Raw genomic sequence first — 23,755 nt, 5'->3', positions numbered from 1 at the left:
TATGTTTATGGAAGGTGTCACATGTACATTACAAAGAGTTTTAATGTAGTCACATCTGATCTTTATTTAGCTTACTTTATTCCTAAGGAAGATCTATGTATGCTTTATTGTGCACACTGGATTGAGTTAATTATCACTAAGAAAATTTCACCAAATTGTGCTGTGTTTAAATATGCTTAAAATAAACCACTTGGGGTCAGACTCCCAAGGTTTGAAACAACCTTGGCTACTTAGCCGTGTTAAACAGAACTGTCTTTTTGCCTCCCACAGATGATCACTCTGTTGGACGTGGAGGTTGCAGAGACCCCACAACTTGGAGATGGTAAGAAAATTCTTAAATAGAAGCTGAGAATAGGAACTCAGTCTTCCCATCCAAGGAGCCCTAACCATAAGCGAGGGTGAAATACCATGGCTTCCTCTCAGTTCTCTGAGCTAAGCATTTTATGCAATTATTGAGGCGTCTTTTAGGAAAATATGCAGAGACTTCATACAAGTGACTGTAAAACTCTTGGTTTCCTGAACAAGGAATCATAGATGGTGCCAACTGGAGAGGCATAGGAGCTAATGTGAGAAGAGCCTTGAAAAGGGGAGCAAAATCCCTGTCAAATTATTTTGCAGTCTCGACTGTGGTGATGTACTATCTGGATCCCCTCCAAGAGGACCGTAAAGAGGGAGATCCTCTGGACCCATCTCAGTAGGCGGCCACTGTGCCTACATTTAATGAGACTGATTTGGATATGTCTGCTGCCTCCCCTTTCAAACACCTCCATTTTATAACCATGTACAGCAAATATTCGTCCTTATCAATCTGATTCAGAAATTCCATCTCTGCTGCCTCATTTCCAGAGACTACTCATAGAAGATGAGAGACATAATGAACAGGAAAATGATCGGACCGAACCTCTCACCATGCCAGCTCTTACAATGCCTGTGATTTTAAACCCTCCAGACCCAAATGTGTATCAACATTACCAATTTACTTTTGAGTTCTCAGAGAGTTTCAGAAAATCTGTTGCTGCTAATGGCATGCATGCTCTAGTGACTGACACTATATGGGAAAATTTAAGTAGGGATATTGTTACATCCTTGGGATAATAAGCACGTATGTGAAACTTCCACCCAGGACAATACTTGGTGTGGAAAGCAAAATAGTATGATGAATGTGATGAACAGGCAGAAAGAAACCATAGCAATAATGTCCCCATTAATTCACCTTGGGGAGTGGGACACTATAGTGATGCTCTACTATAGATGAATGGTTTGGCCCAGTGTTGTTGGTTTTTTGTTTGTTTGGTTGGTTTTTGTGAGACAGGGTTTCTCTGTGTAACAGTCCCAGCTGTCCTGGAACTCGTTCTATAGACCAGCTTGGCCTCAAACCCACTGAGATCTACCTGCCTCTGCCTCCCGAGTGCTGGTATTAAAGGCATGCACCACCACCGCCCCATCTGGCCCAGTGTTTTGACCAAGTACACCTATGCACTACAAGCCCAGAGCTCTGCTCCTGATCATGGAGAAACCGTAGACTCTCTGGCTACTAAAATGGAAGGTCAGTGAGTCTTGGTCCAAGTTTCCTATTCAAGTTAAGAGGCTGTACATCAGAAAGTAACTCACGGGGAAAGTAACTCATCAGGCAGTTCAAGTTTGCTGGAGCCACCAAAGAGTGTAGAGCTGCCCTAGCACTAGTAAAACAAGGTGATTTTTCTAACTGGGTAACAGTCACTCAAAATGTTGGCAGCCATCTCCTGTTGCATTGGTCACTGCAGCAACTATTCAAAAAACTTTTCAAAGGGGACCTTGCTTTGAATGCAGAAATAAAGGATACTGAAAAAAAAGTGAAAAAAAATCTAGTAATCAGACCCCTTTCCTTTGCCCGTGATGTCAAAGAGAAAAACACTGGGCTAAGGAATGTCAATCCAAATTTGACAAGGATGGTAAGCCTTTAAACTCCCAAAGGGGCAATCCCCAGCCCCAGAGTCAAGGGCGAAATTGACCCCAACAATAAAAAATGAACCAGACTCAAAAGTAGTATCCAGTCATTAAATCCCGTAGCATTAAGGACAAGATCATCTGAGGATGAACCTTATATGTTGACTTTATACATGGAAAATTATTCCATTAGAAGCATTTTAGATACTGGGAAAGATTATTCAGTGATTATCAAGAACAGGGCCAATATCTAGAGGCCCACCTTTACAAGATGTTAGGGGTAACAGGATTCTTTAAAAATACTAATATCAGGCCGGGCGGTGGTGGTGCATGCCTTTAATCCCTGCACTCGGGGGGGGGCAGAGGCAGGCGGATCTCTGTGAGTTCGAGGCCGGGCTGGATCAACAGCCTCTAAAACAATACAGAGAAACCCTGTCTCATAAAAAAATACTAATATCTTAAAATGGACTGATGAAGATTCTTCCTCTGGCACTGTGCAGGCTTCTATTGTCCCAGGACTCTCATATAATCTGTGGGGAAGAGATACAGTGTAACAAAAATGCAAGCAGTGCTTGCCATTGCTACAATGAATCATCTGATAATTAGAATACAAGGAAGTATAACCCCCCTAATTGGGGTCATTGATCAAGGGCCATCCATACAGCCTTTAAAAATACAATGGGTCTCTGATGACCCAGTATGGATTTATCAATGGCCCCTTCATGGGGAAAAATTAAAACAGGCCCAACCTCTAGTGCAGGAACAATTGCAGCTAGGACATAGGACCTTTAGTCAGTCCCTGAAATTCCCCTATTTTTGTAATTCATAAAAAGACAAAGAATAAATGTCCACCATTACATGATCTCAGGGGCATAAATGCTACCAGGAGAACAGTGGGGAATTCCGGCAAGGGCTCCAGCTCCTACTATGATTCCTCAAGGACAGTCAATGTTATACTTGACTCAAAAGATGGCCCTTTCTCTATTCCTTTACATCCTGATTATAAGAAATATTTTCCATTCTCTCTTCCTACTTTAAACAACCAACAGCCAACGAGTGACCTGAAATCAGTGGAAAGTTTTATCAAAAGGGGCTTTAAAAAAATAGCCCCACTATGTGACTTAAGCTGGTGCTGATTGAATTTCCCAAGCTATTGGTCATTCGTTGGGTTGGTATGTCCTTATCTGTCTGTCACTACTAAAGATGGCTGTGTTGTTTACGTTATTTTCCAGAGACTGTCAGGTAAACTTTATAAGAAATATAACACCTGAAGTGGAGGGAAATTATTAGCTTATTAAATAATGTTGCTGCTAAAGTGGTAGCTCATAGAATTATTCCCTTACTTCCTTATCAATGACTTGTCTTTCCTTCCTCCTCATCACCTCCTGGGATTATATACCAACAAGGTAATGGGATTATAGAAATTTATGGATGTCATAATTATCTGTAACTCCTTATTTACAAAAAAATTATAGATTTGATAATGGTGCGAAGGACACTACATGAACTACTTACTGGTAAAGAACCTGCAGAAATCACTATGCCACTAAATAAAATGCATGTTGATTATTTGTTTCACACTGATACTGATTGACAGGTAATATTATCATGTTACCCGGGATCTACAGCTAGTCATTATCCCAAAGGTCCCCTTTTAAGATATTTTTGAAGATACCCCATGAATATTACCTAAAATTACAACTAATAATTCTTACAGAGATCTCATTTAATGCTTTTACCGATGGCTCTTCAAAAGGACAGGGAATTTATGTTTTATATACAAATTCTATATCCTCCACAAAAAATACTGTACCCTCCCCAGATGTCTGAACTCACTGAAATCAGTCAGCTGTTATTAGATGTTTCTCAGCCACTGGATATTGTAACTGACTCTGTGTATTGTGCTCAAACCATTTCTCTTTTAGAAACAGCAAGACTTAAACCCAAGCCCAATACTTATCTTATTTCATAATTATTTCTCTCCCTTCAGATGTCTATATGACAACAAACTCAACCTTTTCCATAATTCATATTCCTGCTCATTCTAATTCGCCAGGACAGTTAGCATCCACTAATGCTCAAGACGGTGCACTGACTGCCTCCTCGCCCCTACTGCCTTCTGTACAGGCCACTCAAAATCTCAAAAACTTCTTCATCAAAATGAAAAGTCATCATAAGTACAATTCTCTTTACCTCACGAACAGGCACAGCATATCATTTATGCCTGTCGCTTTTTCTTCTTTCACCCCACTGCCCTCTGCTGGTGGAATTAGTCCTCAAGAATTAAAATTCAATGCCATTTGGCAAACAGATATCTCAGAATTTTGAAATTTAAAATATGTTCAAGTAACAGCTGATACACTTTCAAATATGATTGTTGCTTCTGCTCACAAGGGTGAAAACATCTTGGATGCCATCAATCATTTATTATACACTGTTTCCTTTCTAGGACTCCCATTACAACTAAACACTGATAATGGGCCTGCTTGTACTAGCAAGTGCTTTAAGGAATTTTGCAATATATGGAATATTAATCATGTTACTGAAATCCCTTACAACTCACAGGGTCAAGCTATCGTGGAATTACACCATCTAATACTTTAATGGCAAATTTTTAAAAGTAGAGGGCAATACACCCACCTAAATCCTTACATTCTATGCTACATGTAGCCATGTTTACTTGAAAGTTTTTCACTTTGAAGGGTAATGCTTCTTTTGTTGCCCAAAACATTTTCCCTAAAAGTGACACAGCCTAAAGTCTTTGTTAAATGAAAATATCTAGAAACTAATCAATGAAAATGACTAGTTCCTCTAATGTAAGAGTGAGTATGATAAATGACGTCCCAGATGGCTCCAGCTCCAGATACCTGACCAGGATAGCACTGACTTGGGGAGACATTAAGACTTTAACTCATTGTCAAGACCTTGTGAAGACAATAAGGACACAATACTAAGACCCCAAAATGATGCTGTTATATTTACTAACTATTTTACATGTGAATTCTCAGCTTGTCAATATAGAATCCAATGTCAGTGGGGAGAAAACACATGCCCTAATAGAAGACAGTATGATTTTGTTTTGCCACGCTGAAGATTGTTTTTATTGCCTGTACCAGTCATGATTATTGGAATGCAAAGAGAGGTTTCAAAAATGCTCTGTATGATTAGTTGTTTTTCTTTGACACAGGGTTTCTCTGTGTAGCTTTGTAGACCAGGCTGACCTCAAAGTCACAGAGATTCACCTGCTTCTGTCTCCTGAGTGCTGGGATTAAAGATGTATGCCACCACTGCCCAGCCTCTATATGACTAGGAAAACTACAAACATTACAGCAAACATATTAGCAGAAATTAACCGAGAAATGGGTGAGTTGAGGACCACAGTTTTACAAACTAGAGTTTGTTGTGAAGAAGTATTGCTGTGATTGGTGTAATAAAAAGCCGAATGGCCAATAGCTAGGCAGGAGGTATAGGCGGGATTTCCAGGGAAAGAGAGGAAGAGGAGGGGGAATCTAGGTGTGCAGGAGATGCCAGGAGACACCGAAAGGAAACAGGAGGTGCAAGATGGAAGAGAGGTAACACCATGTGATAGGATGTAGACTAATATAAATAGGTTAATTTAAGTTATAAGAGCTAGTTAGGAACAAGCCTAAGCTATAGGCTGAGCTTTCATAATTAATATGAACTCTCCATGTTGTTATTTGGGAGTTTACTGGAGGAACAGAAAAATACTAAGATCAAAACTACTGCTACACATATTACTTGTTGCTCAAGCATAATCTTGTTTGTCAGCAATTTCCTGGCATGTGTTGCTATACTATGGCTGATTTTTCTCATACTATCGATGATGAAATTAATGATCTGCATAAAGAGATAAACAAAATTTCTCAAATGACCTTTGAATGGCCATCATGGTTAAGATGACTCTCCTCTTTCCCTTGTCCTCTGCTAGTTAGTCTTATAATTCTGTTATGCTCTCCTGTACTAGTTAGAATAGCCATGCAAGTAATGTATATGACCTTAGCCTCTACTATATCCACCATTTTCTCTTTAAACGTGTAGGAGGCATGGACGTCCTTGTGCTCACATTTAAACATTAGAGGAACCTATAATGCTGGCATACAGGGTTGTTCCTTAAAGGGAAGCAATGCTATATCTGTTATCTACCCACAAGGCTGGGGAGGGGTGTACACTCTAGCCTGGTGTGGCAGGAGACCACACTGGACTCTTCCCCAGACCCTTTTCATAGACTTATTTGTCTTAGTCACTCTATAGGACCTGTCTTATGGAAGATGGCATGTTTGTAAAGGGAAGCCTTTTTCTTGAGAGAAGCCTTCCCGCCAGCCTGGTTTTAGAGCCGCATCAGTCCCAAATAAACACACAGGAGGCTTTATTAATTATGAAGCTGTTGGCCTTGCTTGTTTCTTACTGGCTAGCTCTGACTTAAGTAATTACCCCATAATTGTTAATCTAAGTATTTCTCTTACCGGAGAATAGTTCCAGGCTTCCTACCCCATGGCGTTACATCTTGACTCTCTGTGTTTCTCCTTCCCAGAGTTCTCCTGGACTCCTAGTCTCACCTATCTAGATTCCTATTGGCCCAACAGTGCTTTATTGACATATCACAGGACTTCCCACATCAGCATGTTCAATCTCTATTTTTGCTTACTTTGTTCCCCCAAAGAGTCTTACATGTGTTTTATTGTGCACACAGAATTGAGTTAATTATTAACAGGAAAAATTTCACCAAATTGTGCTGTGCTTAAATGTGCCTAAAATAAACCACTTGGGGTCAGACTCCTGAAGTTGTGTTGAATGGAACTGACTTCTTGCCTCCCACAGATCTTCACTCTTCTGACTGTGGAGGTCTCAGAGACATCCTGCAGTAAACACATGGTCTAATGTTGCTCTGAAAGTTTAGTTGCAGCAGTTTCATATGCCTAGTCACAAAGTACCTGAAAATAATAGAGAGGGATGGGGCCCTCTGGTGGCAGTGCTGTGCCTAGTTCTGGCACCTGAGGCTGATGCTTTTAGGGGTGGGCAAAGTCTCATCAGTCAAAACCCTAGTAGGCTTGATCAAACACTTAGAAAATGATTGTGATAGTGTAGTGTTTTGAAAGAAAATGCTCCCCCCAAAGGGAGTGACACTATTAGGAGGTGTGGCTTTGTTGGAATAAGTATGGCATTGTTGGAGGAAGTGTGTCACTGTGGGGGTGGGCTTTGAGATATCCTTTGCTCAAGCTACTCCCAGCGTCACAGTACACTTCATGTTGCCTTCTATCAAGATGTAGCCAGCACCATGTCTGCCTGCACCACCCAGAAGTTGGTACCAGAGACTGGGGTATTTCTGTGAAAGGCCTGCCTGAGGTTAAAGTGAAAAGTTTTGGATTAATGGCATTGGCAGAGGAAATCTCAAAACAACCTAGTATAGACCCTGTTGTGTGGTTATTAGTGGTAACTCTAGTGAAGATTTAGAATGAAAAGGAGTAAGCTGAGCAAATAAAAATACAAATTGTACAGATTGAGAAAATGGGTACCAGGAAGTTGAATAGAGCTAAATCCTGTGTTCAAGGGGATAAACAGATTAAGAAATAGAATAAAGGGAGTGAACTTAGGGCAAGATCCACTCAGCTAAATTTCCAACTTCTGAAAAGTAACTAAAGAAAAGCTTAGTGCTGGCTGTGGTAGGGCATGCCAGGTATGGTGGATCTTTGAGTTTGAGGCCAGCCTCGTCTAAAGATCCAGTTTCATGACAGCCAAACCTAGGCAGTGAAGAACAGAAAGCTGGTGAAGATGCAGTCGAACAAGGGGTCCATGTTCCAGCCCTAGAAAGCAGGAGAACTTGGCAGCTTCGACCATTTGGCTCTGGCTTTAGACAAAAGTATGGAATTTGCCTTGGCACCTGAGGAAAGCTGCTGAGGCTAGGTATGTGTCAGGGGTGTCCCTTAATGGAAGCCTAGTGAGGTCATTTCATGAAGTTGTGAAGTTAAAGCCTGAATTGCCTTGGAGCCCCCAAGCTGTTAGAGATGCCAGAGTCGTGGGATACCTGCCAAGGAGAGCTGCTAACAGCCCAAGAGAAAGAAGTGAGTTGCAGTCAACAAAGCTGAACAGAGTTGGAGATCTGAAGAGCGTTTTAACATCAGATATGGAGACAGAGTTTGGAGTTTGCCTTGCTGGTTTTCCATCCTGCTTTGGTCCAGTATTTCCTCACTGCGTTCCCTTCCCTATGTTTTAGAACGGTAATGTATATGCTGTGCCATTATTTGTTGTAAGTAGGTGATCTGCTTTTTTATTTTAATTTTACAGAGATTGCCATGAGTCTCAGAAGAGATTTTGAAGCAGGTTTGAGACTGTTATAGACCATGGTGACTTTTGAAGTTAGATTGAATGCATGTTTGCATTTTGGGGTCAGGGAGTGGAATGTGATTGTTTGAAAGAAAATAACCCCCAAAGGGAGTGGCACTATTAGGAGGTATGACTTTGTTGGAGTAACATGTGGCCTTGTTGGAGGAAATGTGTCACAGTGGGGGTGGGCATTGAGGTCTCCTATGCTCAAGATACTCTCTGTGTTACAATCTACTTCCTGTTGCCTTTTGATCAAGATATAGCCAGTACCATGTCTGCCTGAACACTGCTATGCTCCCCACCATATGATAACGGACTGAGCTTCTGAACTGAAAGCCACCACCACAATTAAATGTTTTCCTTTGTAAGAGTTGCCACGTTCATGGTGTCTCTTCACAGAAATAGAAACCCTAACTAAGGCAGACAGCATGCATATGATCTCTAGAAGTCCAAACCAGACCATAAGCTAGCATTAAGAGGGTAGGTGGGCACAAAGTCACAGCCCTAGCTGAGGAGCTACTTGCATGTGATTGCTTTTGGGAGAGGGAAAGTCAGTTTTCTTTAATAATGTGACACCTGGTCTATGACACCTGGTGTATCAACCATATTGTGTCCAGGTGCAGCTGGTCAGCACAAACTGGACTTAATGGGGGTTGAGGGTGAATATAAAGTCAGGTGGGTAGGGAGTTAGGGAGGATCTGGGAAAGAGGGATAAATATGATCAAAATACATTGAGATTCTTAAAGAATTAATAAAAATATTACTTTTTAAAGACTAAGTTAACCAATGATTTCCAGTCACAAGGATCTCATGAAACAGTAGGCTTTACGAAACTGGAATGAAATGGATGCTTCAGTCAAGTAATGTGTAAAGTGTATTGTAAAGCAAGATCTTAAGGGAGGTAATTCTTGTGTTTCCTAGAGGTTGGAAAAGGCCACATGGAGGAGCTGTTGCTATTTGATCTGGGTTTTGGAAGGACATGTACTTTGAGAAGTATGGCTTGTTAGGGGCCAGGTTGGCTGACTCAATGGGTATGTGGAAGGATCCTGGGCAAGAGGAGGGTGGTTCAATTTGGAAGAGTATGATTTGGACTGTGCCTTTCCATTCAGCTCTGCCTGCCCATACCAGATCCAGGTAATTTAATTAGACACCAGCTCTTAAAAAGGATACATCTGCTAAGCAGATGGTATCTTCCATCCAAGATGAAGGTACAGCTTTTCCAAGGCATCTAATTTGTGAGGCTGTAGAGGGGGATCGAAATGCAAGATGCTATGATCATCCTTCAACAACACTCACACATTACACACCCTTTCCATGACTGTACCACCACATACATTAGACATGCCTGTTGGCTTTGTCTGGGACTGGAAGCAGAGAGTCCTACTGGCTGGGAACCTGGGGATTATCCTTGCTTGTTGTCACTCAGAAAAGAAGAAAGAAGAAAAGGAAAGTGATCAATTCACAGAGCCCACAAGAACACACACACAAAAAAAAAAAACAATGAAAAATGCCACAAATAAAAGCCATTCTCTGTTGGGCACTTGCACAGAGCCAAACAAGTAACAGCTGTTTCAGGTGTGTGGTCTTGAGTTTCTGATCCTTTCTGAAGTCAGGCCCAGTTCCACAAAGCAGCAGGCGATGATGTCACATACCTTTAATCTTAGCACTCCAGAGGCAGAAGCAGGTCGATCTCTGTGAGTTTGAGATCAGCTTGGTCTACAAGTGAGTTCCAGAACAGCCAGACTGTTACACAGAGAAACCCTGTCTCAAGACAACAACAATAGGAGCAACAATAGAACAAAATTAAGCCTTATATTTTTCTTTTTTGTTTTGTTTTCATTTAAATAACATTTTCCATTTGTATTACATACTGACATCAGTTTCTCTTCCACTCTTCCCATTTCCCCACTTCCTCTAACCTCCCACCCACCATCCACCCCGACCCCCACTCCCCCAGTCAAGTCCTCCTCCACTCCATTCAGAAAGGAGCAGGCCTCCCAGAAGCCTTATATTTTTCTTGTCATTAGTCCCTAAACAGTGTAGCAACTACTTATTGCTATTAGGTATTATGATTAATCAGTATAATTAATCTACAGATGACTTAAAGTACATTGGAGAGTAGGTTATACACACACAGGCCATTTTACATAAGGGACTTACTCACTGAAGGATTTCTATATTAAGAATCCTAGAGCCAGTCCTCCATGGTTACCAAGGGAAGATTGTACTGTTGAGTGTCTATTTCTCTTCCCTACAATTTAAGCTTCCAAGGGCAAGAATTTTGTCTGTTCTGTTCATTGTGGGCTTTGTAGCATTCAGAGCAGTGCATTCAGACACGGGCTACAGTTTCCTAAATATTTGTTCAGTGAGTGGAAGAATGACCAATGTGGGTCTTTTTGAACATATGATGAAAGACCCCGGCCCAGCACAGGTGGCTGAGGCCTATGGAAAATTCCTTTCCCCCACAGCTCGGCCGAATAGTCATTTTTTTGATCAGAAAGAAGCTCAGCTCAAGGTCTTTACAGCTGAATAGTCACTACTATCTCTGTCCAGGCAGGACACAGGTGTCTGCTATCTGCATAGCGTCCGCATAGCCAGCCCAGCAAGATTGGGCAGGCACAGAGACCTATTGTTCCTCAGATAGGGCCAAGGCCGAGACTTGAGTTCTGAGAGAAACCTCAATAGCCCTCATTCTGTGAGCCCCGGCCTCATTGTCCAATCAAGGTCCTGTAACTAGGCTTCTTGCTTCTGTACTCCGCTTTTTGCTATAAAAGGACCCCTGAGTCCCCAGCTCGGGGCTCTCAGTTCCCGAGACTGAGATGCCCCGGGTACCCGTGTATTATCAATAAAGCCTCTTGCTGTTGCATCCAAGCTCGTGGTTTCGTTGATCCTTGGGTTTGGGTCTCCCTCCCGTGAAAGTCCCCCGCTTGGGGTCTTTCAATGAGAATAATGCCATCAAAAGCCTCTTCTAAGAGTTACAGCCAGGAAACCATGAGATGGGATTGGAATGCAGGTCTGCATGTGGTTAAGACTTTGCTCTTTTCATTCTCCTCCGCAACTTGCACCTCTCAGAGATTGTTGGTTGCTCCTGGTTTAGCTCCAGTTCCTCTCATTGATATGGCAGCTCCCATTCATCTGGCTTGTTGACAGCTGAATCCGGGGTACCTCCTCTCTATGTGTTGGAAGAAGGGAGAATATGGGAGGCTGGGGGTGGTATGGTAGTGGGATCTCCATGCCTTGGATGTGCTGTGATTGGGTAGATGCCTAGCCCCTCTGGAATACAGACTACCAGCAAGGAATCACTAAGCCTTTTACACTTGAGCAAGTTGAGTGCAATCAGCTCAGCCTGCGGCTAATGAGTTGCAGAGCTGGAATTTGAATCCACGTTTCCAGAGCTCACTTGTCATGCAGAAAGGACTCCAGTTAATGCTTCCTGGCTCATTCTTCCTAAAGGTAACAGCTGTCTGGCCAGAAGGTCCACTGGCAACCAATTAGGACCTATGTGTCTCATTCAAGGTCAGAGCTTTTGGGGACAATGTGAAATTCACTTTTAATTCATAACTCCTTAGTTGTATCCATTTATGTAAAAACTTTCATGTTATTTAAGCCCAAACCCCCTTCGGACTTCAATGGAAGCTTTGAATCTATGTGGAAGGTCAAAGTATTTCTTTGAAAGTGTGTAGAGACCTGGTAAAAATCATATTAGCATATTCATTATCATCAGGGTTCTTTGAATGTAGCTTTTTGCTGTTCTCTGAAAGTGATTGGAAGACTATGGCTCTTTTTTGTTCAAAAATTCCTGGTCTGAAGCAAGGCTGTGGCTGCCTACTGGGTGCTGCAGCATATCTTCCGACAAGCAATAATGGATCTGTGTTGCATAAGGTAAGTGTTATCCATGAGGAGTCTTCACAGTGACCGAGCCTTGTTGGATTCTGGAAGACATACCTCTCCCACTCATTAAGGATTATTTGTGGCACAACCCCAAGACAGTTCTTAGCTGGTTTTATATGAAAGTTAGACTCATTGATAGGAGGGCTATAGGGAGGCAAAGAATCAGGGTTGCACCAGTGCTGACAAAGTAGAGGGTCAATTCTAGTAAGTGCCAAGACCATTTGAGGGAACGTTTAATAACCCTAATGCCTAGCACTCTTAGACTATTTGGGTCCAATTCTTAATGATGAGTGAAAGAGATAATTTGGTATGAAAAGTTTTCAGTGTTCTAAGGTAACTTCACACAAATATGCCTATTAGCAGCAGAGTACACCAAACAGGAGGTGCTATTGAGTCATCCCAGCTGATGTCTGGGCAGCTCAGAACATGGTAAGAAGGAGTTAGTGTCTATACTGAGAAGGTAAAACCAATAGAACCTGATGGCCAAGAAAATGCTGGAGAACTAATATTAGAGTAGGAGATGGGAGAGCAGACAGGGATGGATTCTATGTTCCTTTCATTCGCCACTTCTAGTTCTAGAATACTAGTTACCCTATTTGAGGCGAGAGCTGAATCAACCCCATTTGGGGATAAAGGATAGACACCTCCCAGATGATTTTGGTCATAGAGGTTATTGTAAAGCTATGTGTAGAGATTCACAGTGACCAGCTATGCTGATGACCCTGTCTGGATTAGGACTGGTTCTCACCCCCTCCTTTTTCTTGTGCTCCTCTCCCGAGGTTTGGGCTGACTCCCCAGGCCTCCATTCTGTTTTGAATGGTGCAGTCTGTAGAGTCTTTCAGCTTTCAAGATGTCCTGGGACTTCTCCTGGGACAATGGTGCTGCAGGAAATGACAAGGGAAGGGACACAAGATTAAAAGTTAGGAAGCAGCTTTATTGCGTGAATATAACAGGGCCTAGGCAACATCAGTCCCCAAACCGAGCTTCGGTTTAGTTAGATAGAGCGTTTTATGCCGCTTCTGTCCCTTGCCTGCTTCCTCACCCCCACATAGCAACCCAGAGTGACATATTTTGATTGGCTATATTAAGCTTGTTTAGCGGAGTTTGCTAAATTCCTCCATAAGCAGACATTTTCCTCAAGCAGAAGAATTAACCACAAATCATTTATAGCACCGAGGGGAGAGGTGAGTAACTTGGCTACGGGCCAGACAGAGCGATAGACCACAAGGGCACCATCCAGCTTGTTGCACGTTTTTCCATCAGCTTCTTAGAAACTTCTCCATTTTGATGCTCAAATCCCTTTTAGAGTCTATCTTAACCAGGGCTTCTGTTACTGAGAATGAACACCATGACCAAGAGGGTTTATTTCAATTCTCAGTTCTCAGGTTACACTGTGTCACTGAGGAAAGTCAGGAACTGATGCAGAGGTCATAGAGGAGTGCTGCTTACTGGCCTGCTCCCTGTAGTTTGCTCAGCCTGCTTTCTTATAGGACCCAGGACCGCCACCCCAGGGGTAGCTCCACCCACAATGGGCTGGGCCCTCCTACATCAACCTTTAGTTAAGAAATGTCTTTCAGGCTTGCCTACAGCCCTATCTTATGGAGGCATTTTCACAGCTGCAGATGACTCTAACTTATATCAAGTTGACATAGGACTAGCTATCACAAGGTCAAAATAGCACCATCTAATCCAGATACCTTGAGAATATAACAGTATCAACATACCTGGACAGGGGCTGCCACTTATCTGCAAGAGTCTCCAAGTATTAGAGGACAGGATTCCTTAGTGTGTGTGTGTGTGTGTGTGTGTGTGTGTGTATGTGTGTGTGTGTGTATGTGTGTGTGTGTGTATGTGTGTGTGTGCGTGTGTGTATATGTGTCTGTGTGTGCGTGTGTGTATACATGTGTATGTGTGTGTGTGCATGTGTGTTTAGATATATCCTTGTTCTAAGGCAAGGTTAGCACATAGTTTGTCAGATTCTGTTTTACATATTTCAAAAGACATGGTGACTGGCTTAGGGAGCTCAATCATTAACAGTGAAAAAGACAAGAATGCTAACAAAAGCTTTTAAACATATATATATTTTAAAAGTCTTTATATATTTTATATATATAAATACTTGTATTTATATATAATCTACATATTTTAAAAAAGTATTAGAAACAAAACAGAGACAAAATAAAATTTTTCCCAACTATCACTCATCTAGGAACCAACAGAAGCTTTTAGTCATGTTTTCTGCTTGCTGGGGTTGTGGCAATCGGGCCTACAGCAGGGGTTAAAACAAATGCAGATAATGTCAAGGAGTGCAATATATAAAGACATAAAAAATAATTTACTTGTTTCTGTAGGTAGTCAAATCCTCACACTCAGTGACTCTTCTGGCATCAGAGCATGGCCTCTCCGGATGGTCAGTTTACATAGTGTTGACAGGTCAGGAACATTCCCAGTTGTAAAAAGCTGGCTTCATTCTATTGTGCTGAGGCCAGGAAATCATCTCCAGCAGATTTATTATAATAGGGAAAGATTTAAAAACAAGCACTCATTTCCAGCAGGGTTTTATGTGCAATGCCAGGGACTCTACTGTATTCTGAGAGTTAAAGCTTGACTTTACTTACCTTCTTATGTGGCTGGGTTAGTTTTGTAATTGTGCTGTCAGAAAATGTGTTTAAAATGCTGCAGCTGTAAAGCCTGGTACAACTTTGGAGAACAATGTAGATATCAAAGGACTTGGGTGTTGTCCTCTTAACGCTGGGATTAGAGGAGGAGAATGGAAGACCAGGGTAAATGGTATGGCTGATGAGCCAGTGTTCAGGTCCCAGCCACTGGTGGTAGGCTTGGGTAAAAAGTCCCTTGTCCATAGCGCCATCATATTTCAACTTGTGGGATGAGTGCAGAGTACTTGCCATCTGCCCCTCCCTTGTTTGAGATGTTCATAGTGTGGTCCAGGTTCCAAAATGCCCCATTAGGCAAAAGAATCCATCTCCTGTTGTGTGAAACTTGAGGAGTAGCTCACCTCTGTCAGTAAGGAGGGGGTTTGGTGGCCCTGCCTGCACACTTGGGAACAGGAGCAACAGGCTCTGGTGAGAGCTGTTTTCCCAAGTGTTCTTATTCTGTAACATGCAGCACCTAACTTGCAATTATTCCAGTGGGGTCTGTGTCCCATCCAAAGAAGGAGTACTATTTTAGCCTGGGGAATATCATGCAAGTGTCATGTATTTTACATTTGATCCATATTATTGAAGTAGTAAATCTCCATATCTAATTTTTATCAGCATACTTTGCAAAAGTAAAACCAAAGTGAACTCTATTAGCATTATGTTCTTTATATAACAAGGTATTGTAGAGTTTGCCTTAAATCCTGGCCTATTGTCTGACCCTACAATAATAGGAATATCAGGCCCAGGGGCACTTTCTTTTAGAAGTTAGGCTACTGCATAGAAAAGACTTTTATCCAACCCAAGAAAGTACAAAGACAAGCAAGTATTTGTAACTCCTGATTTGGGGAAGTTCTGTAAAGACAACAACAATTTTTTTTTAAATTGGACTTTTCTAAAATCCTGTATTTTGGGAAGTCACTGTCAAGAGTTATTTTGGGAACAGGGTCTCATTGTTCACAGGTTCATCGAATATTCTGGCAAGCCAGGAAACATAAAAGTGTCGGTCTAATATGGTTTCTAGAGCTGCCTGGCTCACATGAGTTCTCTCACGGAGCTATTTAACAAAAGCAGGGACAATGGCCTCAGGATGGCTATCTTTTCATATTTAAATGTTCAATAGCCCCCATTTTCAGTCTTAAACAGCCATTCCTGTTGCAATTGGGGTCCCATTTACTTAACAGGCTGTAAATTAATGTGGCTTGTCACAAATGCCAGTTCTCCCCTCCCCCAATTTTAGGGAAGTTTCTAGTTCTGTTTCTCCATCTGCTCTGTGGTTGCCCCAGCACTAGCAATGTTTCCCTTTTGCACGTATCAGGGGACAGATGATTTTACCCACATTATCAGCAGTAGCAGCTGGGGGGGGGGCATCATTGTCTATCTGAAGATGTAGTCCATTGCCATCTGAATATATTTTAGTTTTCATAACCTCCTTTTCAATGGTAAGTTGCACATCCGTCACATACACGTGAGGTAGACTGGTGTGGACCCCATATAATTATAACTTCTATATTGTACCATATATAACCCCAGGACTCAAGTGACTTCCTTTATTGTAGGATGCACTTGGCTAGAATTTAATCTCTGTAGGCCCAATGGTTTCTCTGATCAAAAGGACGGGCAACTTATCAGAGAGGTCTCGTTGTCCCCTGAGTTCTGGTTCACCATGGATCTCAAGGGCCAAAATATTGGGTGTCCTCTTTGAGCCTTTTATCCCTTTTTGTGTAGGATTTCAAGATTTGCTGAACACCCAGAAGGACAGCTTTATTGGTCTTATGCTTTAAACTCTGTATAGCATTTAGATAAAGTCTAAGCAAAGCAACCCAAGGAGTTTTAAATAAAACTGGCTTAGATATGGCTCAGGTTCCCCAAGTGGCTAAAGTTTAACAGAATTATCAAACAACTGAAGTGATTATCTGGATTAGACACACTTTTGTCTGTTTGTTTGTTTTTCTCTGTGCTGCCCTGGCTCTCACTCTGTAGACCAGGCTGATCTCAAACAGTGCTGGGATTACAGGTATGTGACAGCGCACCTGGCTTTTAAAAAGTTTTTTTAAGTTAGTTTTTGTTACCAAGAATAGGTCATTATCACCTTAGGAATTCTAATAAACTCTAATTATTAAACATACCATCCTAAAGTGCTGTCTTAGTTAGGGTTACTATTGCCTCGATGAAACACCATGACCTGGGGAGGAAAGGGTTTATTATCCTTCCACAGCACTGTTCATCCTTGAAGGAAGTCAGGACAGGAACTCAAGCAGAGCAGGAACCTAAGGGCAGGGGCCATGGAGGGATGGTGTTTATTAACTTTTTTTAAAGATTTTTAAAATTTAAATTAAAAACAAGCTTGCTTCACATGTCAATCCCAGCTCCCTCTCTCTCCCCTCCTCTCCCTGCCCCCTCCCACCAGGATCCCCAGTCCCCCACCCAATCCCAACTCCATTCCCCAGGGAGGGTGAGTCCCTCCATGGGGGATCTCCAGAGTCTGTCATTTCGTTCAGGGCAGGGCCTAGGCCCTCCTCCAAGAGTTCAGGCTGAGAGAGCATCCCTCATTGTGTGATGGACATCCAAAGTCCATTTGTATGCCAGGGATAAATACTGATCTACTACCCAAGGCCCCATAGATTGCCTAGGCCTCCTCACTGACACCCACATTCTGGCTTCTCAGCCATCAGTCTGAGATCCAAGGACTCCCCCTTGTTCAGGTCAGCTGTTTCTGTGGGTTAAACCAGCCTAGTCTTGACCCCTTTGCTCATCAGTCATCCCTCTCTGTCACTGGGTTCCAGGAGTTCAGTTCAGTGTTTAGCTGTGGGTGTCTGCCTCTGCTTCCATCAGTCACTGGATGAAGGTTCTGTTTCCCAGACTCTCTGGCAGTTGGGATTGTAGGCTGCCACTCCCCTGATCCAAGTCTAAAATCCATATATGAGTGAATACATACTATGTTTGTCTTTTTGTGACTGAGTTACCTCACACAGGATGATTTCTTCTAGTGCCATTCATTTGCCTTCAAATTTCAAGATTCCATTATTTTTTCCCGCTGAATAGTACTCCATTGTATAAATGTACTACATATTCTCTGTCCACTATTCACTTGAGGGGTATCTAGGTTGCTTCCAGGTTCTGGCTATTACAAATAATGCTGTTATAAACATGGTGGAACAGACATCCTTGTTGTATGAATGTGCATCTTTTGGGTATATGCCTAAGAGTTGAATTACTGGGTCTTGTGTTAGACTGATTCCCATTTTCCTGAGGAATACAGGATCACAAACCCAGGGGTGTCCCTACCCATAATGGGCTGGGCCCCTCTACATCAATCACTAATTATAGGCTTGACTACAGTCCAATTTTTATTTTTAAAAAGTATTTTATTTAATTAAGATTTTTTCATTTATTTTACATGGCAACCACAGTTTCCTGTCCTTCCACTCCTTCCATTCTCCTCTCCATCCACCCCTCCTTCCTCATCTCCAAAAACCAAATTGAGGTAGGACTGAGCTCCTTCCTCTGCATCAAGTCTGGACAAGGTAATCCAGCATGGGGAACAGGTTCTGATCTCACTGCTTTGAGACCTGCAAACAGACTAAGCTACACAACTGTCACACACATGCAGCAGGCCTAGGTAGGTCCCATGCAGGTTCCTCTAACTGTTGGTACATAGTCCATGTGCTCCCATGAGCTCAGGTCAGCTGTCTCTGTAGGTTCCTTAGTCATGACCTTGACCCCCCTGGCTCATATAAGCCTCCTCCCTTTCTTCAGGAGGATTCCTAGAGCTTGGCCCAGTGCATGGCTGTGGATCTCTGCATCTGTTTCCATCAGTTACTGCATGAAGGCTCTCTGATGACAATTAGGGTAAGTCACCATCTGATTACAGTAGATGCCAGTTCAGGTCATCTTTCTACGATTGCTAGGAGTCTTAGCTGGGGTCATCCTTGTGGGTTCCTGGGGAGTTTCCCTGGCATCAAGTTTCTCCCTAACCCCAAATGCCCCCCACCAAGACATCTGTTTCATTACTCTCCCCCTGTGTCCTGCCTCCAACCTGCCTCCTGCTCCAAGCCTATGCAACCTGCTCCCTCAAGTTACTATGCCCCCATAACTCCCACCCCTGCCTCCAGTCTACCCAGGAGATCTTCCTTATTTCCCCTTCCCAGGGAAACCCATGCATTCTTCTATGGGCCCTCTTTGTTATCTAGCCTGTCTGAGGCTGTGAATTGTAGCCTTTATTCCCTAATAAAAAGATATAGACTAACCGAATGGATTTGAAAACCTTTGTCTACACCAAAGAAACACAGACATACATCAGGGTAAAAGGATAGAAAAATATATTCAAAGCTAACAGACCTAAGAAACCAACTTGTATAGTCATTTTAATATCTGGCAAAAGAAACTTCAAAAAAAAAAGCACCTCATCAGACGAAATAGGGATGAACACTACATAATAATCAAAGAGAAAAATCTAACAAGATGATGTTACAATTCTTAACATCTATGCACCAAACACTCAAGTTCATATAAGAAATATTACCAGGGCTTAAATCACATATTGATCACACACACTGATAATAGGAGACTTCAATACCCCACTCTCAGCAATAGACAGGTTATCCAGACCAAAAATTAACAGAGAAATGCTGGAGCTAACTGATGTCATAAACCAAATAGATCTAACAAATATTTACAGAACATTTTACCCAAATACAAAAGAATATATGTCCTCAGCATCTCATGGAATATTCTCCAAAACTGACCACATACTTGACCACAAAGCAATTCTCAAATGACATAAGAAAATTGAAATAACACTCTGCATCCTATCAGACCACCTCAGATTAAAGCTGGAGTTCAACAATAACAAAAACAACAGAAAGCCTATAAGCTCATGGAAACTGAACAACCTACTACTGAATGAAAAATGGATCAGGACAGAAATTAGAAAAGAAATAAAAAACTTTCTAAAATTTAATGAAAATGAAAATCAATGTACCCAAACTTATGGTACATAATGAAAGCAGTTCTAAGATTCAAGTTCATATAACACTAAATGCCTACATTAAAAAATGAAGAGATCTCATATTAGTAACTTAACAGCACACCTGAAATCTCTAGAACAAAAAAATGAAGTAATAATGCCTAAGAAAAAAATAGATGGCAAGAAGTAATCTAACACTGGGTTAAAATCAATAGCATAGAAACAAACAAAAAATACAAAGAATAAATGAAACAAAGAGTTGGTTCTTTGAAAAAATCAATAATATTGACAAATCTTAGCCAATTTAAAAGATGGAGAGAGAAGATCCAAATGAACAAAACAAAGGGGAGACATAAAAACAGACATGGAAAAATCCAGAAAATCATAAGGAAATACTTTAAAAACCTGTACTCCACCAGTTGGAAAATCTAAAGGAAGTGGATAATTTCTTAATATAGACCAGCTACCAAAGTTAAATCAAGATCAAATAAGTAATTTAAACAGACCTATAGTCCTTAGTAAAATAGAAGCAGTAATTAAATCTTCCAGTAAAAAAAAAAAAGACCAAGGCCAGAATTCTACCAGGCTTTAAAAAAGGCTTATCCCCAATATTCCTCAAATGATCCCACAAAATAGTAACAGAAAGAATATTTCCCAATTCGTTTTACAAGGTATTTACCCTGATTCCTAAACCACATAAATACACAGTAAAGTAAGAGATTGCAAACTAATTTCTCTTATGAACATAGATGCAAAAATTCTCAATAAAATATTTCTAGACTGAATCCAAGAACACATCAAAAAGATCACCCACCACGATCAAGTAGACATTATTCCACAAAAGCATGGTTCAATATATGTAAATCAATAAATATAATTCACCATATAACCAGACTGAATGGCAAATTCACATGATTAATGAAGGTTCAGGCAGGAGGCTTACAACAGGTGGGTTGGGCTGACTAAAAATGGCTAATGAATCAGTTCATACATATATTCTTCTCAAGGCTCCTTGTTCTTCAAAAAGAGTTTTTCCCTAAAGTTCTCTTTAAAAGTTTCTCTCTAAAAGTTTTCTCCTCAAAAGTTCTTTCCTTAAAAGCTCTCTTAAAGTTTTCTGTAGGTGTTCTTCTTAAAAATTCCCCTAGATCCTACAATATTTCCAGTTTACATACCCACAGATACACTTAGCAAGTCTCTGACAATAGCAAGGATACCAGGCATGCATATCTCTCAGAACCAGGAAGACAGACAAGGGACTGACAAAAGCAAGTCCAGGAAAACTTGAGTCTCAGGGTATGTGACTTGTAAAACGTTCTGTTAACTGATCAAAAGGTACTTCTCAATTCTATATCAAAGGGAAAACCAAAGGCTATGTAGTATGAGATCCAGAGGCTGCTGCTTCCAGCCTCAGGGTAAGCAATGGGGTGTCTCTACCACGGACACCCCAGTGAAAAACCCCTTCTTCTGGGCCTATTTGAGAATACAAAGTACCCAGTACATGTTCTGTATATCAAGATTATGCAGCCAAATTCATAGCAACAGATATTCTGGAGTCTGTATTTCTTGCAGACTTTGCAAGGCAAGTTTTCTCATCAGAAGTTAATTCTGGTGGGTTGATATCTAGAATATTAATTGCTACTTCTATAATAAATGATAAAGTCTCTCATAACATGATCATCTCATTTGATGCAGAAAAGACCTTTGACAAAATCCAACACCCCTTCATGATAAAGTCCTGGAGAGATTAGGGATACAAGGGACATACCTCAACACAATAAAGGTACTTTACAGCAAGCTGACAACCAATGCCAACTTAAATGGAGACAAACTCAAAGCATTTCCACTAACACCAGGAACAAGACAAGGTTATCCACTCTCTCCATACCTATTCAATATAGTACTTGAAGTCTTAATTTGAACAATAAGACAAGTGAAGGAGGTAAACGTGATATAAATAGGAAAAGGAAGAAGTCAAAGTATCTTTATTTACAGGTGATATGATAAGGTACAGTGACCCTAAAAATCCCTCCAGGTAATTCCTACAGCTGATAACCACTTTCAGCAAAGTAGCAGGATACAAAATCAACACACAAACAGAAGCTCTACTATGCAAAAATGACAAATGGACTGAGAAAGAAATCAAGGAAACAACACATTTCACAATAGCCTCAAAAATATAAAGTATTTTGGGGTAACTCTAAACAAGCAAGTGAAAGACTTGAATGATAAACACTCTAAGATACTGAAGAGCCTGGCACCACCAGGGAGGCAGAGGCAGGAGAATATCTGTGAGTTTGTGGCCAGCCTGGCCTACAGAGTAAGTTTCAGGACAGCCAGAGCTACAGGGAAACACTGTCTCAACAAACTAAAAAAATTAAATAAATAAATTAAATATATATGATATCAGAAGATGAAAAGACTTCCCATGCTCATGGATCAGTAGCATTAATATACTGAAAATGCCAATCCTACCAAAAGCAATGTAAAGATTCAGTGCAACACTATCAAAATTCCAACATAATTCTTCACAAAACTTGTAAGAGCAATTTTCATAACCACCTAGAAACATATGCACAAAAAACCCAGGATAGTTAAAACAACCTGGAATAACAAAATAACTGCTGGAGGTGTCACCATTTCCAATGTCAAATTGTACTACAGAGATATAGGAATAAAAATTGCACGGTGATGCCACAAAAACAGACCTGTTGGTCAATGGATTCAAATTGAAGACCCAGAAATAAGTTTACACACCATGGATACCTGATTTTTGCTAAAAAAAAAAAAAGCCAAAAATACACAGTGGAAAAAGGCAGTATCTTCAGCAAATGGTGGTCAAACTGGGCAGATGCACGTAAAAGAATGCAAATAGATTATACTTACCACTCATCCAAATTCAGCTCCAGATGGATCAAAGACCTCAACATAAGGCCAGATACACTGAATCTGACAGGGGAGGAAATGGGGAGTAGCCTTGAGCTCATGGCACAAGAGAAGACTTTCTGAACACTTATAGCACAGGTACAAAGAACAGCAATAATGAACCTCACGAAACTGAAAAGGACACCATCATTTGGACAAAGGGTCGTTTTACCAGCACATCCAATACAAAACTGGGCATCAAAAAAACCCACAAATAACCCAGTTTTAAAATGGGGCACAGAAATAAAGAGGGTTCTCAGAAGATGAAGCTCTGACTGAGAAGCACTTAAGAAAACGCCCTTCAGGCGCCTATGCCCAGTCTTAAGGAGGCATTTTCTCAGTTGAGGTTTCCTTCTCTCAGATGGCTATAGGTGTGTCACGTAGACATAAAACTAGCCAGTACAAGTCCCATGCTCTATAGATCTTGTATAAGATCTAGCTGTAGGCATTTTCCTTTTCTTTTCTGTTTTTTTGTTTTGTTTTGTTTTGTTTGTTTTTTGAGACAGGGTTTCTCTGTAGCTTTGGAGCCTGTTCTGGAACTTTCTCAGTCCAGGCTGGCCCTGAACTCACAGAGACTGTCTGGTCTCTGCCTCATGAGTGCTGGGATTAAAGGTATGTGCCTCCACTGCCCAGTAGTAGGGCATATTCTTCATCAGTGATTGACAATTGCAGTGCCACAGTGTGGGGCCTGGGTACTGATGCAGTTTTCTCCAGAGCAATCACTTGAATGGAAGTCAGATACCTGCTTTGAGTCCAAGCTATCTGGTGTGATTTCCCCGGGCAGGTGGTTGGTAAGTTCTTCCCATGGCACTGAACCTCTCTTTATTTCCTTGATGGCCCATTTGATTATTCTGAGCTGGTTAATCAAGGATTCTAATTTGATAGATTCTATTTTGTTCTGTTTTCAAAGTATTTAGTTGAACGTATGTAGCTTGTTTGCTTTGAAGCATTTTGGTTAGGCATTTGTTTTTTAGGGCTTTTGTGGTTGTTTTGTTTTTGCTTGTTTGTTTTTTGATCTCTAAAGGCATTTGGATTTTTGTTTACTTTT

The 23,755-nt window shown here is 41.2% G+C and overlaps 1 long non-coding RNA gene across 1 annotated transcript; it reads right to left on the bottom strand.

The window, feature by feature from the left end:
- Positions 1-10,840: 10,840 nt before the first annotated feature.
- On the bottom strand, positions 10,841-17,010 carry LOC110340651. Its single transcript, XR_002382458.2, has 3 exons — positions 14,499-17,010; positions 12,908-13,040; positions 10,841-12,200 (listed from the first exon to the last, which is right to left on the bottom strand). It is a non-coding gene; the product is annotated as an uncharacterized LOC110340651 (long non-coding RNA).
- Positions 17,011-23,755: the final 6,745 nt, after the last annotated feature.

Source organism: Mesocricetus auratus, unplaced genomic scaffold (genome assembly GCF_017639785.1).
Source record: "Mesocricetus auratus isolate SY011 unplaced genomic scaffold, BCM_Maur_2.0 Super-Scaffold_100004, whole genome shotgun sequence".
Lineage (NCBI taxonomy): Eukaryota > Metazoa > Chordata > Mammalia > Rodentia > Cricetidae > Mesocricetus > Mesocricetus auratus.
This window is presented reverse-complemented; position numbering and strand designations above follow the sequence as displayed.